This window comes from Mustela putorius, unplaced genomic scaffold (genome assembly GCF_011764305.1).
Source record: "Mustela putorius furo isolate JIRA1106 unplaced genomic scaffold, ASM1176430v1.1 tig00000151_pilon_pilon_pilon, whole genome shotgun sequence".
Taxonomy (NCBI): Eukaryota; Metazoa; Chordata; class Mammalia; order Carnivora; family Mustelidae; genus Mustela; species Mustela putorius.
In genome coordinates, this window is record NW_025421296.1 from 10,606,954 (window position 1) to 10,611,760 (window position 4,807).

At 39.3% G+C, this 4,807-nt stretch overlaps 1 pseudogene; it reads left to right on the forward strand.

Moving 5' to 3' along the window:
- Nucleotides 1-1,091: 1,091 nt before the first annotated feature.
- Nucleotides 1,092-1,648, forward strand: LOC101678124 (annotated as a pseudogene).
- The last annotated feature ends 3,159 nt before the right edge of the window (nt 1,649-4,807 follow it).

The window sequence follows — 4,807 nt, forward strand, 5'->3', positions numbered from 1 at the left end:
ATCCTAGCAGTAAGAGTCTCCATTTTTTTTTTGCACCTCATTAATAGCTTTTTAAAATTTCAACTTGGTTAGATTTTAGTTCTTTTATTTCTCCAGAAAGGGCTTTTATTTCCCCAGACAGGGTTTCTCTAATATCTCCCATGCCTTTTTCAAACCCAGCTAGTACCTTGAGAATCATCATTCTGAACTCTAGGTCTGACATATTACCAACATCCATATTGATTAGGTCCCTAGCCTTTGGTACTGCCTCTTGTTTTTTTGTTTGTTTCTTTGGTTGGCTGGGTTTTTTTGTGGAGACTTTTTCTACCTGGTCAGTTTATCCAGATAAGAATATATAAATGAGAGAATAAAATACTAAAAGGATGCAAAGACCCCAGTATAATGTGCATTAACTAAATCAAAAGAGAACCCAAATCATGGGGAGAAGATAGAGGGTAAAAAGAAGTTCCAATAAATAAATAAATAAATAAATAAGAAAAAGATAAAATGTATTATCTGGTGAATAGAACAGAGCCATCCACTTGATTTTGGGAGTATTTCAGTCTCTTAGAAGAAGCTATGTCCCAAAATTTTAAGTAAGAAAAGAAAAGAAAAGAAAAAATATATATATATATACACACACACACAAATAAGGGTAAACACGATGAAGGGATGGAATATGACTGTAAATATAATTTTTTTTAAATTCTAAAAAAGGAGTTGATAATATAGGTTGGTTGGAAAAAGAAAAAAGAAAGTGGAGAGACTTTGCTCAGGGCGGAGACTAGAACAAACCCTGAGCTAGATTTAGGGTATAGTTCGATCTATTAAAAGAAGTTGTGTCCCAAAATTTTTTAGAAGAAAAAACCCTATATGTATACAAAAGATAAAGTTAGATACAATGAAGGACAAAATATGACTATAATAATAAAGGCTCAAAAAGATTTTTTAAGAAAGTTATTGTTAACATAAACTAGTTATAAAACATTAATAGGGGGTCTGCGGAGCCATAAGGTGAACTGCAGGAAGATCCCAGCCCTGTACACATGGGGCAGAGCCAGCCAAGAGGCAGGGAGAGGCCAGAGCTGTTGTTCCGGGCAACCCACTCGAGGATGGCTCCCAGTCTTCCGGAAGGTGCTCGGCTTGGGGAAAGCAAACCCTCGCTCTGCTCCTTTTCCATTGAGAGCATTTTAGGACTGTACCAGAAGAAAGACTGTGTTCCCTCAATGAAACCCCACAGGCCCTGGGCCGACACCTGCGGCTCCTCAGGGAAAGATGTTAACCTACGTGTGCATATCCCAAGCCTTCCCAATGGGATATCCTTCCCTTGTACTGTGGATCACCCAGTGCCAGAAGAAAGATTTTTGAAATACAAAAATTACTTTTCAACCTCAGAAAGACTTTCATTGAAAAGAGAGCTGAGTTGGTATCGAGGCCGGAGACCCAGAACTGCTTTTACTCAAAACCAGATTGAAGTGTTAGAAAATGTCTTTAGAGTTAACTGCTATCCTGGCATTGACATCAGAGAAGACTTAGCTCGAAAATTGAATCTAGAGGAAGACAGAATCCAGATCTGGTTCCAAAATCGGCATGCAAAGCTAAAAAGGTCCCATAGAGAATCACAGTTTCTAATGGGGAAAAAATTTTCAACACGAATCTCCTGGAATAGATAGAAATCTAAACATTTGAGATTCTCTTACAATTGCAGACCATGAAAAATCAATGGAAATATCAAGTGATAAAAATGTGATGTTTTCTTTTCTGCATTTAATCTGAGTGTTGTCATTTTTTCCCTAAAATATATTGTAAATATTTACTATTATAACATGGTACCTATTATACTTGGGCACTTTTAGTTACAATAAAGCCCTTTCCTATATATTTTAATAAAATTTTCAGAAAAAAGCCAGCTATTTTTTAAGTGAATTTAATCTAATAAATGTTAAGCAAATTTAATCTAATAAATTAGTTCAGTAAAATCAGCAAACTCATGACTAGGTGATTCCACAAGCTGGATTCAATTTACAAAACAATTCAAGTAAAATAATCTGAAGAATGGCACAAAGATATGATCTGTTTCAATTACTCTTCTTTAAGTGCATTTTGAAACGGGATTATTAGTTTCTCTTAATTTCTGGCATAAAGCAGCAAAGATTTTTCACCATCTATCAATACAAATCCTTCTAGCATGCCAGTTTCAAGTTTTTTTGTTTTTCTAAGCAAAATCATTATGGGGAGGTAGAGATAGAAAGGTATCAGTTTCCTATTCATACATACATTGTAAAAAGATTCTACCTGGAAATAAATGCAAAAATTTAAAATAAAAAAAAAATGTTAATAGAGGAAAAAATAAAAGTTTAAAAAAATTAGAATAAGAAAAAATATAAAATTAAAACAATTTAATTAACTTTGCAAGACTAAAGAATCATGGGGAGAAAGCCATGAATCCCAGGCTTTGCTCTCCCCTACTCTGGAATTCCACTGTTCTCCTTGATCAGTGAACTTGGTCTTGGCTAGATGTTCTTGTTGATCTTCCGGGGGAGGGGCCTGTTGTAGTGACTCTCAAGTGTCTTTGTGTGAGGAGGAATTGCACCACCCTTGCCAGGGTCCCAGCTAGGTAATCTGCTGTGGTTTGCTCTCAGAAGCTTTGCTTCCCTGAACGCTTTCTGTAGAGCTCTGGAGGATGGGAATGAAAATGGTGGCCTCCCAATCTCCAGCCCAGAGGAGCCAAGAGTTAGGGCCCCCCCTCCTCAGTGTGCCCTTGGAGAAAAGCACTCAATCACTCCCGTCTCCCTGGCCTCTGGCCGTGCTCTGAGCTCACCTGGCCTATGACTGAGCATCTCTGTCTCACCCACAGAGTCCCACCTGGAGTCTCCAAAGCCACCAGATCCCTGCCACTCTTCCAGGGGGGTATCCCCAGATCTACCACTTGTGAGGTCCCTGCTCAAAGAGCAGTGGTCTGACTGTGCCACGGATCACAGTTTAAGGTAACCCCAAGCTGAGAGCTCACGCCTGTGCTTCATCTCTGTAGCCAGCTTCCCCACTCTAATAGCTGCAAGCTATGCTACACTCAGACACCCCAATACTTCTGTGACACTGTGGGACCTGAAACCAGGCTGTTCCTGCAAGGGCTCCACCCCTGCTTAGCATCTGGAGTGATGTCCCTCAGTGGTGCCGACTTTTAAAAGTTCTGATTTTGTGCTCCATTTCTCCTCTGCTTGCTGGGAGCTGGCCCCTCCCCACCGCAGTCTATTTTCCTGTTGCTTTGGATTCACTTCTCTGCATGTCCTACCTTTCAGAAAGTGGTTGATTTTCTATTTCTAGAATTGCTGCTCTTTTTCTCTTTGACCTCCTGTTGGGTTTGTAGGTGTTCAGAGTGGTTTGATAACTATCTAGATGAACACCTGCTACCTGATGTCATTTCAACCTGCTACTCCTCTGCCATCTTAGGAAATTGAGCCCTTTTTTAAAAACTTTTTTAAAGATTTTATTTACTATTTGACACAGAGAGAGAGGGAGAGAGCACAAGCAGGGAGGGGTTACAGGCAGAGGGAGAGGGAGAAGCAGACTCCCCACTGAGCAAGGATCCCAATGCTGGACTCAATCCCAGGACCCCAGGATCATGACCTGAGCTGAAGGCAGATGCTTAACCGACTGAGCCACCCAGATGCCCTGAAACTGGTATTTTTAAAGCCCCAAGTTTATCTAATATGCAGCCAGGATGACGACTTACTGACAGTATTTAAGGTTGAGCTGCTCTGAGAAGTAACTATACAAGTATGATGCACCTTACCTCCATTCCATAATATTCCCTATCTAGAATGTAGCTCTGCTGTGATATTTGCTGAGCTAATACCTCTTAAGACTTGGCTTAGCTAATGTTGATAACCCAGGGGCTCTCCCACACTCCCTTCTGCAGACTAGGTTTGGTCTACTTTCTCTGGGATCCTGTAACACCAAATACATTTTTCTAACATTGTAATAAGTATCATTGTGTACACAATATAATTGTTTCTCTTTATCTCTTCCAAGTAAGGTTGAGCTCTTTAAAGGTAAAGACCTTAATTCATGTATCTCTGCCTCCTTTGAGGTTAGTGGTGTCTGGAGTGTGTTGGTACTGAATAAATAATTGTTGACTGAATAAATGAGTGAATGAAAAAAGGAATGGCTTACTCTCCTTGAATTATAGTTGCAGTAGCATGAAGTTAGAATATTGGAAAGAAGACAATATTTAAGAGTGTAGCTGTGAATTACCAGGAGATGAGTGGAAGAATTGAATTTTGTGAATATATTAAAGCGTGGGAATCAATTTCTTTATTGTGTTTAAAGTATTGGCTTAACCATGCAATGCTCTCTATGTGTAAGGTACTTCAGGTGCCATACAGCTGTATGAATATAATTAGGAAAGACGCAAAGAGGATTTAGTTGTTGTTGTAATGGGTTGTCAGCCCTTTACACCTTAGTGTAAATGAAAGCTTTAAAGGGAGAAGGGTGCCATCTACTGAGAAAATGGAGCATAACAGAGAAGCAAAAGCTTCAGAGATTTCTCCTTTATAAATTGTTCCTAGAAATTGTCTTATGTAAATCCTTGCTCTGTCCATCACATATTTTATCAAGAATTTTTCTAGGTCATTTTAAACAGATTCATATTTAGGAAAACTTCATATGTCCTCAATAAATATTCCATACCCATTTTTTTTAAGATTTTTTAAAATTTATTTATTTGACAGAGAGAGATGACAAGCAGGCAGAGAGGCAGGCAGAGAGAGAGGAGGAAGCAGGCTTCCCGCTGAGCAGAGAGCCCGATGCGGGGCTCTATCCAAGGACC